Source organism: Patagioenas fasciata, chromosome 10, assembly GCF_037038585.1.
Source record: "Patagioenas fasciata isolate bPatFas1 chromosome 10, bPatFas1.hap1, whole genome shotgun sequence".
NCBI lineage: Eukaryota > Metazoa > Chordata > Aves > Columbiformes > Columbidae > Patagioenas > Patagioenas fasciata.
This window is the reverse complement of record NC_092529.1, coordinates 16,490,004-16,505,000: the sequence shown is the minus strand read 5'-3', so window position 1 is coordinate 16,505,000 and position 14,997 is coordinate 16,490,004. Positions and strand designations below refer to the sequence as shown.

Genomic DNA, 14,997 nt, shown 5'->3' with positions numbered 1-14,997 from the left:
GTGCAACCACCACCAGGTGAAGGTGCAGAGTCTACCAGAGGGCAAAACATAGCCTATATTAACAAAAAAGTGTTTACATTTTTGATGGCTGTACAAACTGCTGAAGCTTCCCTCTCAAGGCTAATTGCATCATCAAGGTCCTCTGACTAACACTGCCTTTCCTGTCAACTTTAGATCATCATCTAGTCTTCACTTCATATGTTTAAGTTAGGCAAACAATCACTGCAATACTGCACTGAATTAAGGCTTCCTTAACCAGTTTTAAGTTCTTTTAAGGTATAAGAGAAATCAATACTCAAGAGTAGAAAGCGCCACCGGCAAAAGCTGAACCGTTAGAAATTGGCAAAGCCTCCAGCCTTTCAAGTGAGGCACAGTGCGGTTTGAGGGTTTGATCGGTGCCAAGAAAACTGAGCAGCTTCCAAAAGGGTGAGCGTTGGTGTTCTCCTCTGAACCTACCTCCAGGACAGTAAACGCAAGGAACCTGCCAGGGAAATTGTGTGAATAAGGGGGAGAGAGGAACTGTTGTGGTGCCAGGAAAGCTGAACCTGCGCACTGAAACGCACCGGAATTCAGAAGCATCTCCCAGATGTACGGTCGTCCCTCCGCCGCATCTGCCCCGGGGAGAGCACATCCCTGCTGGTACTTTCTTCCTTTGAAAAGCCGCTGTTGTTGAGCACCTGAACGGGCTCTTTGGTTTGCTGTGCTCACACAGCCCCATCTAGGATTTAAGCCGCGGTATACAAAACAACAGCTTTGATTCACAAAACAGTAAGTAAAACCCAGAGGCAAAAAGATCACCAAATAAACCCAGAACTGACGTACTGTACTAGCAGCAGTTGGTGGGCAGCTAAAAACTACTCATTTATCCTGTTTACAACTAACATTTTCAAAGAGATCCCTGAGAAAAATGAGTTTGTTCACAACTGGCATCACTGCAGCAGGGGCAGACGGCTGCTGGAGGTCTTTGCTTTTCCAACTGAACATTGTAGGCAATTTTGAGCATGGATGGCTCAGGTGAGCATGTTGGCTGCACGCAGTAAAACTCACGTGAGTAATCCTCTGTTTCTAGCAAGTTTTACCTTATTAGGAGAGGTCTGCAAGAAACAAGAAAAAAAATGATCTGTCTTGCCCAAGAACATGACTGTTAACAAGAGTCTATCAAACCCCAGACTTCCTCTTGCCTCGCTGAAAAGTAAAAGCAAGTTTTCAGAACAGCTTTCGATCCATAATGGATCATTTCTGTGAAAATCAGGACTCGAAAGTCGACAGCCACAAAAATTCCTTAGTTCTCAGAGACAATTTTATTTTAAATAGCTTATTTCCGTAAGCAGAGCATGAAGCAATTTCACTCAACCTGACATATACGTAAGGCCAAGGATGTTGCATTTAAAATTCAGAGATAACTAAATAGAAGAAAAATTATATTTAGACATGATAGGGCCTGGAAACAGGTTCCCTTCTACTCTTACACTGAAGCTAAACAGCCATGATATGATCAAACAAGTTTTCACTTTTGCCTTGTAAATAAAATCAAAGGGCAACAGTCCTTTTTCTCTGACGTCTGTAGTTAATAGAGAAAGAATAAACACTACCTACTCTTACATGAGGAGGGAGGAGGAGAGAACATTTCTTAATCTCTTTCCAAAGAGGATTAATTTACAGCATATTTCCACCCCAAATACTAATGAAACGAAATGCTTTTTCCCTGCAGTTTTCTGGAGGAGGAGTTCTAACGTTATCAAAGCCTCTCGTGCGAGCGGAGTTCACCTGAGTGCATTACCGAGCCCGCAGCCTCCGGGTGCGATGCTGCGTGGAAACGCGGCCGGAGCTCGGGCTGCACTGGGCAGGAGAGCTCTGCCCTGCAGGTGGAAAACAGAAGCTCACAACATTTCTCAGGGCTCATGTATCTTGAGGGATACCAAGTGCCTCACAACCACGAGTTAATTAGGGCTTAAAACAGTTCTGTAACATAGATGAGCTGTTGCCACTGGAGCTCATAGGGCGCAGGTAGGCTAAAGCCATCCCCCATTCATCGCAGAGTTTAACACGTGGATGGGTGTGATTGAGCCAAGTGTGTATTAAAACATCAACTGGTTCCAACTGACCTAGCAAACATAACTGGAAAAGCCAAGGGGGAGCTGGGATAAGGTACCCGTGTCCCCTGTCATGCCTCTGAGCCACCCACCTGCCCATGGGAAGGGAACAGTTTGGGGAAGCTATTTGCAGCCCAAGTACCTGGAGCTTATAAACACTCACTGAAAACACAATGCCTTACCAAAGCAGGTGAGAGTCAATGCCCACTGACATTCCCATTCCTCCAGAAAACTCAGCCACAAGACGATATGATGATGATGATGATTATTATTATTATTAATAATTATTATTATAGTGGAATGTTTAGGTGTCTGACTCTAAATAGGCACTGGGATTCTGCAAGCAAATGGAATGGGTAACCTCACGATCTTGAGGAATGATGGGATCAATCCAGCTGCCTTTGCCCTTCCTCTGGAGAGGCAGGCTGTAAGGAACAGGTTCAGGAGGGACAAACCCTTACAAATACAGTATTTTCTCCAAGGAACGGTAAAGGAGGAAAGCAGCTATGGCAAAAACGTCGAGGAAGAAGATAAGCACCTGGGCAAGACCCAGTGAGGGGAAGTGAAGATGAGCAGAGCCTGCAGAAGGGTTTACGTTGCCTTTGAAGAGAAACATTCACACTGTCAGGTAAAACCCAGGATCTACCCGTGGGAGGACAGAAGATGGTACCTTGAAGAATCCGACTATTACAGGATTAACAGCTACAATCCCTCCCTCCAAGGACACCAAATGCCAGAATCCAGCCTGAGGGGTTTAGGTGGTGAGGTCTGTCCAGGCCTGTCAGTAGGAAATCTACAACATATAGAGGAGAATACTGTCCAAACCTGTATTATCTAAACATAGGTGTTGTTAAAATATTAAATATTTCTTGGGGGGCGGGGGGGAGGGCACAGAAATACAAAGGAATACAAAGCCAAAATACACACGTTTCTTTTAGAAGTTAAAGCCGCCCCTCAAACACTTCAGTTCTACTGTACAATGTATTTATATCACGTTAAAAAAACATTTGTCAAGCATATAAAAAACCCCAGAAGTTCACTGTCACATAGTTTAACTCCCTATATTCTGCCTACATGCATATATAGGGCCAGTTTGTTAGGGGGTGGAGGTGTGTAGCAAAGCACAATCTAGCGAGACATGACACCATAACAGTGAACAATAAAAGCAAGCGCAGCATATGTGCTGGACATTTGGTGAAAATAACCCAGCTACGGCTTCGACTTTGGTAAATTTTCCTGTGCAGAAGGTGGTAATTCAGTTTCTGCTGGGATTCAGCTCAGAAAACAATTAGGTTGTTCACAACCCTTCTTATTATTATTTATTTTGGAATTCAGAGATTCTAGGAAATATATCTTTACTTTTCAAGTCTCTTTTTCTATAAAGCCCAACAAGCTGAAATCTGGGGGTTTTCTCCTTCTCTTGATGTTAAGGCTTTTTCTCCATCTAGCTGCTAAGATTGTCCCTAGCTATAAGATCTGAAATGGTAGCAATAATTATATTTCCTATTTTATTACTCGTAATTGCCCCTTTGATCAGAATCCTATGCTGTTTAACCACATTTATATGGTCATCCTGCACATGGGTTCTAAATACAGAATGAGCCATTTTCCAAGGGAAAACTACAGGAGCTGCGTTTCCCTTTACTGAACACACATGGAATCCCATACATTTGGCACCAACTTAGCTTATTATAATTTCATTCTTCCTTTTTATATTTGTTTCATTGTAAAAGCAATGCAAAGCTCCCCATGTGCTGGGAAAGACTGCTCATTCCTTCGCACTGGCTTCCTTCAGCCAGCCTGTAGCGCACCTACCCAGACTCAATCTTGTCTTTGCAAATAAGATGCCAACGAACACAAGAAACATCCCACAGCTGGAAGAGCTGAACTATGGGTCTCTAAGCTTTGCTGAAGATACACTGTGAACCTTGCCTCAGCGCGAAGCCTAGGACACTTTTCACACATAGCCTTCCCATTCCCCCGAGTCCAAGGCTGCCAGACTGCCTCCAGGTCACTCCCTCTTGCACAGGCATCTGTGCAAGGAGGACAAGACTGGTTGTCCCATCTCTGAGAGCTCTGGCCTTGGCCAGCAAGCATTCACTTTGTAGGAGCCACATCGAGAAACCCTCCTTGCACATGGCTGGCCTTTGCATGCTGTATCCCTGCTCTTCGGAACAATAACATGGTCTTTTGAAAGGCCATCCTCAGGGTGTTTTATTTGGAGAAGAAGCCAATATGAAGCCAAATTCTACACAACCAGGGCAGAAGACTTGCACCTGAAGCAGGCATCGGTCACGGGGAAGAGCCCAGGACATGTGCACACCAACATTGCTGCTTCATGTAGTCCTCAGGTGGCACAGAGACAACAGGAGCAAGGGAAGGGGCTGACAATGTGATTTAGCCCGAGTCCTTTTACTGATGGCTTTGCTTGATAGACTTCACTCGTCTGCTCGAAGCATGTTTGTGCAATACTATTTCATCACATTGCTTTGTCCGCTCAGCCAGTTTAGACAGACATTCATATTCTCCAGTCACAGGAAAAACTGCTGCTGGAAGAGGATATGTGCAGCCAAAAAAACTAAAGACTTATAGATTAACAAAACCCTAACAGCTGCTTGACTTGTACTATTTTATTTTGTGTATGCTCAGGACCAGTGGCAACAGGCAGACTCACCCAGACCTCCAAAACATCCCCTCTGCAGGATGCTCGAGGCAGCCGCCTGCCACTGGGAACTGCCAGGAGGGTCTCTGGTGCTGGAAAAGCAAAGCGCCTGTGGGTACTTCCCAGGGTTTCTCATCACAGATACCTGTCCACCATCTACAGACATGAAAAGATGTGTTTACAAACAGGAATAAACTGACGAACATGGGAATAGGGAATCTTTGCACTTCGAAACTTTCAGTCAATTTGGTTTAGTCAGACTTGGAAGGGCAACAAATTGGCACATAGATAATTTCAATGACAGACAACTGCTCTCAGCTATTGGTAAATACAAGTACAAATTCCTAGAGTTTTTTCTCTGGATACCAATAAGAGACTCTATGCTGAAAAGCATTACAGAGATAGAGATCAGAGGTCTATTTTTGTTTCTATGTCTTGACACCCATGACTTTGATGGGGTAAGTATATTAGCATATGATAAATTACTCTTTAATCTGTTGTAGTTATAATTCTAGAAAGAGGTTCCGTGGCTTTGCTCTCAACCACAAGTATTTCTGTGAAGAAACACTTGTTTTGCTGGAAACTGGAAAGAATAAAGCTGTTTGTAAACAAAGCTCTAAAAGGAGAAATCCATCTCCCATGAAGCTCAAAACTCCCCCAAAATAAGTTTCTGCAGAGAGCTATAATTACCCAAGGTGAAAGGCTTCTCTAAACCTAAGAAATGCTCAAACATGGCTGCACAGTACATCACCTGAACTGGTATAGCTTTTAATTTCCTAGCTGATTAGTTTGAAAGGTTTGTATGTTGGCAAGTGTGGAAGGAAAAACTTTCTGAAAACTGCAATACAGGATCAGATTAAAAAGAGGGAACAATACAGGGAACATTTTTTTCATAAATGGGTTTCTTTATCCAGAATAAACCCAAAAGTTCCTGTGAGGGGAGGAAGGATATGTGTTTCATTAGGACAAGGAGGATACAGAAAAGTATGCCTGAAACCTCCTTTGTGAAGACAACTCTTACAGCATCTTCGAGGGCAAGGTATTGAAACTGCTTTGGAAGAAATACTTTTATCTCCCAAGATGAACACTGAAGTTTCTGCACAGCACACTGTATCACCATTACATCCATGAAACACTAAAAAGCACCAAAATACATTATCCTCCCCACCTCTCAGTCCATCCTACTGTCATCTGTCTGCTTGAGACAGAAATCCCTCCGTGACCCCAGAGGGATGCTCAGCATACTCATTCCTGCAAAAGCTGAAGACACAACACCTCCTTTGTGGCTTACGGCATCCTAAAACACAACACATACGTTATCTTTAGAAGAAAAAGGGATGAACCACAGGAGTACTGCTAAAATAGATGAAGTAAAGAATTCTCTTTTCTTGAGCTTTAAAGATTGAAATTTTCCAGCATCATACTAGAGTATTTCTGACCTTGTGGAGCTCCTGGGGAGAGCTTGGTTTGCACTGCCCTGTTGTGAGCAACCCTTTCTCTCCCTGTGCCCTTGGGTGGAGTCAGCTCATACCTGCTTTCATCAGCAACCTGAGCAGCTCCAGGCTATGGGCACAAAAGGCAAGGGAAGGGCTGCTGGGTTTTGTCTCCCACGTGCAATCACGTATCAACCCCATGTCTAGGCCGACAGCCTCAGAGAAGGAACCAGGGAAGCCTTTCCTCTTCCGGGCACAATTTGCTTCAGAGGTGGACCCCAAGATTTGACATCACACTCTGATGTAGTCCACCCTGAAGAACTGGTTGGCGTATGTCACCATCTCAACTCTCGCGTGTGGGTAAAGAGCAAGACCCTATGAAAGCCAAGAGCCATGCTGTCCTCTGTGCTTGTACCTGCCCTCCACAGATGCTCTTCCTCGCACAGGCCAGGCGTAGAAGGAGAAGTGAAATCCTTCATGCCAGCGTAGTTGGTGGCCAGAGCAGTATGGGAATGATTAACATGTTTTTGACCCAGAAACAGGGGTACAAATTGAGCGGGGCAGCTAGACTGCCACCGGGCAGCGCTTCCCTGCAGCACGGCCACAGCCAGCACGTGTGCACGGCCAGGCTACCGCGGAACGGTTGCTGGAAAACAAAACAGCATCTGAGAAATGCAGAACTGAGACAAAGCATAGGCGAGAACCATAAAAACTGATGCCTCGTTAAATGCTGGACAGTTGGTAAACAGCGGACCCTCCCATTTGTTTGCCGCGTACCGTGAAGGGGTGGAGGCAGGGCTGACGGGCGTGCTTTGGAAATCGGCAGTTTTTACACTCTTCACCCAGGAAGTTATTAACTTGCATGTTTGTGGGCAACTGCACGAGCTATTTTTGGTCATGGGACCCTGCGTAAGGAAAGGATTGCAAGGTTTTAATAATGATCTTTAGTTAACTTGGTTACCCACACAACAATGGCTTTCTCAGAGGCCAACTGCTCTTAAAAACTTGAGACGAGCTTTACTTCCAGAGGTATTAAACTATGAAAATATCTAACCATAATAGTAAGCAGCTATAAAAAGAGCCCTGTTTATTTCACATGATTTCTTTGTATGCCACAGTGTTATGAGAATACTTCAGCTCAATGACAACATGGTAAATTGGAAAAGATTAACCGTTTAAGTCACCGCTTACGCAGTTCATTTTTGCTTGGTGTTGGTGAATTTATACTTTCGAAACCCAGGCTTTCACTAGTACTGGCAGGCTTAACAAGGCATGAATGCTGGTTTTTTAAATTTAAATTCAAATTAATCTGATTTTAAGTTTAGCTCATGCAGGGGATACAAAAGGAGAAATCAGGGATTAAACAGAATGAAAAAAAAACAATAACGCAGACCTTAATTCTGCATCACTGTACATCATGTAGGTAGATTTGGAGCCCACATACCCAATCTGAAAAATAATCTGGTAGCTCCCATCTCTACGATGTTGTATATTGTATCTGCTAATTTTTCTGCAACAGTGGAGCATCACATAATATCCTACAGAGAAGGTCAACCCCTCTGTGTTGTACTGCAGGGCTCTGACAGTGTTCTGGCTTAGTCCTGAAAAACACCGTACGGCCTTACTGAAGCCCTTCCACTGTTAGGGTACACCAAGAAAAAGGGGGAAAAATAAAGTTAGCGTTTGTTTCTGGGAAGACCTGTACCATTCCATGGAGAGGACACTTTCACCCTTGTTAATCCTGGCTTCTGAAAGCAACACTCAGTAAGATAATGAATCCTTTAAATGTTACATCTTGTGTCTTGCATTATTGTGGTGCAGCAACTCTCCACATCAAACAGTCATCAGCACTATTACAAAGTGGGCTTATAAGAGACTGGCTGAAAAGGCGCTGTGTGAAAAGAAGTGGAAAATTAAAGCTGAAGCAGTCGAAGAAAGGGCTTAATTTACTGGCATGTACAGTATGCAAATGAGATTACTCTCAGCTTAACTGCATCATTTATGTCCATAATAACGGCATCATCATTACAGGGCTCAAATTAAATTACACCATAATTAGCATATCAAAGTGATTGGTTAAAGTTTAAAACAAATACCCAATTTTGTTAATGAACAGCTGTAATTGTCATGTACACTTCAATGAAAACTCCCTAAACAAATATATGTTTTAGAACAGAGAAAGATTTTGAAGCAGACAGGTCTGCAGCAGAGGTAAATTGCCTAAAAAAAGAATGACACAGACTATTCTATTAATGTTAATACATGCTCGTCGTATTCAGGTAGTAAAACATTCTATCAAAACAAGCCTTCGCTTCGCATCTTTTGCCTCTCCGGCTCCTCTACTGCACTGGCAAGTGTCAGGGAGGCGCTGGCCGTGCCCAGCCTGCCCGCGCACGGGACGTCACCCGCACGCAGAGAGGGCGAGAAGGGAGGAAGAAGGAGAAGATCTTGCTAACTCCAGCCTGCAGACCAGGGCTGGAGTAAGCTGATGACATGATAACACATCAGGCAGCCTACAATTCAATTTACTCTAATTGTATCTATGCAGCAGCTTCAGAGGTAGAACTGTACCGGCGAAGTTTTTGCTGTTCTCGTCTCATTAAAATAAATAGAGAGGTGGGACCGGCGGGTTTGTCACTGTCAGCCAGCAACACATTTCCATAGATCCAGCGCTGCAAGTACATACAGTAAATATACAAGTTAGAACGCTCCTCGGGCAGAGTGAGCTGTACCAGGGGAGCAAACCTGCTCCGTGGTATCGTTATGGTACAGGTGAGGTCCAGCACACAGGGTTGGCGGGAACCGTGAGGGTACCAGGCCAGAGGAGCCCAGAGCCACCTTGCACACACCAAGTAAAATAATCCCTCTATGTCCCCCAAAATGCTTACGCTGATGTGTTTGGTTATGTGTTACCCAATATGATAGGAAGCGATACGGGCAAGTATATTTTGTGCTAAAATTGGGAATGCACTTTCAAATATACTTAACAAGGAAATTGAATGTCTTATTAAATCCGTATTATCAAAACACTGTTCAAAAATTTAAAAAAAGTAGCTTTTCATTTTATTCATCGAGGAATCCATTAAAGCCTAAGCTCTGAAGTAGTATGTAAATTATGTGCCTTTCAAGGTAGAGCTAGGGCAAATTCACTCCATCAACTAATGATGAACCTCATTATGTGCAGGGAGTATTCATAATGAGGAAACAAGCCACCCGCCATTCCATGTTCTAACATAAATCCCTGTAAAATGTGAATATCTCCACGTCTAATTAAAGGCTACTAATTCCTATCATCCCCTACATGGCCCGAAAAGCAAAAACTAGAAATGTGTTTAAAAAGACATCCTTGGATTTTACAAAACACATTTATTTGTGTTTATCACTACTGAGCTGCAACCAATGTTTTTAAGAAAAATGAATCCCAGTTTTATAGCATAAAAGTTTTGGGGCACAAAAGTTTATTTACGTTACTTGACTTGGTCTTACATTTTAAAAGAGCTTCTAATTATCACAGGTCAGGCTGCACAGATCAACAGAAAAATAAATAAAAAGGCAGGGAAAAAGAAATCTCCAGGAAAATATAAGAAATAAATATAAGAAATAGTATTTTAATAAAGTATACACACATATATATATATAAAAAGAAGGAAAGAAAAGCTTAGCTATCCAGGTTTGCTCTGGAGCTAAGACTTCCTAAAAAACAATAATAATCTAGAGATCCCATAATAAGTGGGGAAGGCAGGCAGCAGAGTCAGGAACACGGAGAGCCAGCTGAGCAACCAGTACACAACAGGTATTCAAAAGATATTTTTTTAGTGATACTCAATTTAGGAAAATGCTGCTTCCCTTCCAATCCCTGTAAGAATTCAGGATTGAAGACAACAGTCTATAATACATGCTGGAAGAAAAGTGCCCTTCCACAGACTTACCTAGATGTGATATTTATATCTACAAGCGCAGTGTCCGCTCCTACGATCAAAAATGTATTTCTTATTAAGTTACATAATACCCACCGTATCTATCACCATGAATTCATTTGCTCTTGCACTGAATTATGGATTTGCTCTCTGTACTTCCTGACACAGAAGTCGACAGGTTTGCCGACTCCCCTGAACCGAAGACACATCAGTGTTTCTATCTTACTGCTCTGTATTAATATTTTCCTATGTTTTCAAAACAAACTGAAAAGCACAGCAAAACCTAAGAGCGTTTCAGTTCACAAGGAAAAAAAAAAAAAGGCATCCACTGAAGCTGAATAACGTATAAGCTTCAAAAAGAAAAAAAAGACATAAAGGGATGGTTTAAGAAATGTGATAACTCCTCACAGGGCACGAAAGCACTTGGACAGTCGCAGAAAAGGCTGCGGTACCTTCAGATTATGTCAACCAAAAAGTTGAAATCCTCGTGTAAAAATACCCTTCACGTTTTTCATCCCTAGAAAACCTTATTTAGAAGTCACAGAAATTCATAGCTGCTAAGAGGAATATGCGCACAGAAAATGACAAATGAAAAAAATATCAATATTTAAAAGAATAAAACAGAGCACACAGATTAAAGTATTTTAGCAACGCAAATTTTCTCGGAATAGCTGGGCATTTTACGGGGGGGAGGAGGGAAGCGGGGGAGGGGGATCCGGCTTCTTTAAGTTGCATAAAAATAAAACTACGCTCCATAAAGCTGCTCCCCTGCGCGCCCGCTCATTCCGCGACTCCACCGAGGGCTTCGGTGGCTTCTTTTTTTTTATGTTTTTTTTTTTTTTTTTTTTTTCTCCCCTTCTCCTTTTAGGTCAACCAGTCATGCACTGGGAAGACAACCCTCCAAAAATAACTCGTCCCTCCCCCGGAGCGCGGAGTTGAACAACCTACCTTTGTTCTGGCGCTGCAGATAACAAACCGGCACCGCCGCGGGAGCCGCCGCCGCCGCCGCGCAGCGGGGCGGCCCGGGGGGCACCTGGCGCTGCGCGGCCGCGGAGCCGTCCCGCCGCGGGGGCCCCTCCGCGCCGCAACACCCTCCAACCCCCCCCAGCCCTTCCCCTTCCCCACTCGCGGGATGATCCGCGGGCAGAGCCACGGAGACGATCGCGCCCCGCCGCCCCCCAGCCCCGCCGGGCAGCGCGCAGGTTACATACGGGGGGGGCCGGGTGCCGGGAAGGAAGAGTTCGGCTGGATTTATTTGACACTTATTTTCCGGGCAGCCCTTTTGTGGAGTTGCGCCGTTTGTTTCTTATTGTCTGAGCAGCAGTTGGAAGCGTCTCCCCGAGGGGGCCCCTCAGCCCGGCTCGGCCGCTTTGACAGGGAGGTAACCATATTAGGATGTGTATGGCAAAGTAAACAATAACATAGTTGCAATGAAATGGAAATTTTTTTTTTTTCAACTAATAGTGTTGGTGTCAGTCCTGTTTTTAGTCTTTTCCCACTAGTTTTGTTTTCCGAGTTAAACAGGCCAGCTTATTAAAAATAAAATAAAATTTTTAAAATAATAAAAAAGAAGAGGGGGTGAGGGGGAAGACGCAAGTGGTACCAGCTTCCCAATTTCTCAATGCAAGGCTGCTGAAAATGTTTTGGGTCACAGAGGGAGGGGGAGTGCATCTAACATCCAAATAAAGACATGTCAGTTTAATCACTGGGGAAAAAAAAAATACAATAACGCCCAAATGCATTTCCGAGACCCACAGCAGAACGAGGGGGTGAGTGGGGATGGGGAAGACAGGCATTAAAATTGCGATTTAGAAAGCAGGGAGCAAGTAGATTAGAAAAGTCCAGTCGCGTTTTACACAATCGCAGCAAACTGGTGGGATGAGCTAAGTTGTGCAAACCCCTGCAAGTCTGCCGGCTTTAAAGCTTTGAAATCGCTAGTTTTACAGGATAAAGCACTTTAAGCAAATTGTAAAATGCAGGTGTCAAATTATTCGGTTTAATCAGAAACAGAGCTCAGAGCAGTCGCCATGCAAAGGTTCCCCTACCAGCACAGTTGAGAGAAAAGTTCTGCAGTAGGAAAAAACACTCTTAAGTCAAACAATACGATTTTAATACCTCGATTCCACGTCTTAAGCAAATGACCAAGAACAACAAGTGTAGCATCTCGCACGGAGCGACGAGGCAGCTGCTGGCGAGCGCTGTGTGCCGAGGCTCGGCGCTAGCAGCCAGCCTGCCAGGGAATTACGGCTATAACATGAAACAAGTTTGCGCGTCTTGGTGACGGCGGGTCAGGGCAGCTGCCTGGTGCTACAGCCCAACCCGAGCTGTCGGGCTGTTCGCACCACCACTGAGCATCCTGTGCCGTGCAACGGTCGGCAAAATGGAGCGCTCCTCTGGAAAGGGCTGACAAAAGAGATCGCTGATGCTCCCTGCCTGTACCAGGCACCGGGTGATAAGATACGCCGTGAGGAGAGGCTTAAGGTAGATAGGCGAACAAAGTTGCTGTGAGATCACGCGCTGAATTTAGAACAAAGGCAACGTTTCTCTGACAAATATGATGCACACTTACCCTGCCAAATTTGCTCGTACTCGGCTAATCCGCAGCAATCAGAACATCAGTGTTGACATCTAATGGTACCTACAAGCATCTCTCTCTCTCTGCCTTTCTGCATGGCGCGAGCCTGCTCTGTTAACACACTTTAAATTTTTCAACCATCTTGTTTAACTTAAACGTATATAAAATTACACAGTGCGTTACTCATCTGTGCCGCGTGTGCTGCCCCTCCAACAAAAAAAAAGTTAACACACTGATATCAAAATCAATAAATCACACGACCAAGTAGCAGTTCAAAAGTTCAAAGACATGATGGCCAGTTCACTACGTCGTAGCACTCAGCCAATAATAACTTGACTCCATCACTCCTCATAGTATAGACAATTTCATAGCATCATTTTCATTAGCCTGTCTCACTGAAAATTGCTAGCTATTTATGTATACGCTAAAATAAATTAGCCATTTCATCGAGCACTGTGATTCTTATAAAATACATTAACACAATACTCAATTTTCCAGTTGGAGTAAATAAATAAATCAATAAATTCAGTACAGAGTAATTTATTTTTTTTTTTATTGTGGCGCTTCAGCTCTCAGCATAAGTGTTTTTATTGGGTTTATTTGTTTCAATAAAAATTGAAATGGGCCAGTGATCTTAGCAGTAAGATCTCGGGGAAAACAACAACCCAGCCCTGTCTAATATTAAGAAAGTATAGTGTGCAGTTCAGCCAACTGGTTATATATAATTTTCAGTCAAAAATAATTTTCATTACAGTTATTAAACAGCCACTCAATGCTGTCCCCTCAAGAACCTTCCTGAGGAGGAGCAGTATTCTGCAGTCCAGCCAGAAGCCCCTGGGCTGGGGGCAACCTCGTGCCACTTTGGTACTTCCACGGAGAAACCGGGTGTGGAAAAGTTACCAGCACTCATGTTCACTGTTTTTAGGCACTCACAGAATATTATATTCAGTGTGGCTGCAGGTAGGGACATTTGACATCAGGGATAAGATGGCATGAGGTGGGGATGGTAGAATGGGAGAGAAGAGTTCATGGACACCCCAAGAACTTGATCCTCGAACAGGGCTGTTGTCCCTGGCTCTTTAGGTCTGTGTTGCCCTGTAAGACAGGACCAGAAGGTTTTATAGCTCAGCAGATCACAGGTGATTTGGTGATAACATCCTATACAGCTTAGTGCATCCTTGGGGGACCTTCTATGTGGCTTAGGGCAGCTCCTGCTCTATGGAGAGGCACCTGACTTCGTTAGCAGCCCCTGCCTTGGGTGAAACACCCATCAACAGGATGATTCGGAATTCGGCCCAGCAAAATTAATCTGGACCGCCTCAGTCCTCCTGCTACCGTAACCTCAGACCAACAGAAGCAACCCTCCAAACCCTTCAAAATTGTCACAATCTTGGTGACGCAGCTCCTCTCTGCAAACCTGACACTTCCAGCACAAGTCACAGGTTTTACCTGCTTCATGATGAGGATAAGAACCTATAAGGGACCAGGAAGAAATAAAATATACCCCTTGTGACATGAATCAGTGTTGAATCCAGTCTTAGTAGTGAAAAAACAAACGTATTAACTAAAACATACCCTTCCAGCCCATAATGGTTTAACATAATTCCTTTTAAAAGGCTGCATCCGAACTGCACAGTTTGTAGACTGTTTGGTGGTAACAGGAGGGTACTTTTTGTTCATATCCATTCTTTAACCTAATCAGAGGAAAAGTAAATATCAGGTCTCAATTTTAATGACTGACTATAAATAAAAGCTTTTACCCAAAATGCACAGTTTGCAAAGATAACGATTTTAAGTATGATGTCACTAGTGACCTACTGAACTACATGGCACATGTCAGACAGACGTCTGTTTCTTAAATTGCAGTAATAAATTAGTAGCCACAGAATCTGTCCTGTCAAGAAAACGTGCAGCTTTCCTATCCAGATAAAAGTTTAATGACTGTTTCGGTTTAGGTGCATGAGTTAAGATGACTATCGGCAGGGGGGTCGAGGTGCTGTAAATACTGCACACTGTCAAATGGAGGCTCCTCAGCCATGCAGAGGCCACTGCGCTGCTGAGCCTCGCTGCGTCACCACGAAAACACCCGCTGCAAAGCCAACACGTGCAGCTGCAAGTTTCCATGGCAGCTTTTGCTGCTGTCCACAAAATTGCCTCTCCCCTACCACTGAAGATCAACCTTCTGAGCTGACCATGCAATGAATCCAGCAGGAGGCATTTTGTTCCACATCGTGGAGGCATCGTGGAGCCAAATAGAACGACTTCAGGCTCCCTCAGGAGCGAGCAACAAGGCACGTGTCCCACGAGAACGCAAGAG

General features: G+C 44.0%; 1 protein-coding gene across 11 annotated transcripts in view; it reads right to left on the bottom strand.

The window, feature by feature from the left end:
- FOXP1 (forkhead box P1) overlaps positions 1–14,997 on the bottom strand; it is a 383,077-nt gene that overhangs the window by 186,464 nt on the left and 181,616 nt on the right. Inside the window, exon 1 of one of the 11 annotated variants that reach the window (XM_071813227.1) lies at positions 11,317–11,439. The exons of the other annotated variants lie outside the window; for them this stretch is intronic. The gene's annotated coding sequence lies outside the window, so the exon portion shown is untranslated. Of the gene's footprint in view, positions 1–11,316; positions 11,440–14,997 lie in introns of those variants that run through there. 11 annotated transcript variants of the gene reach the window in all.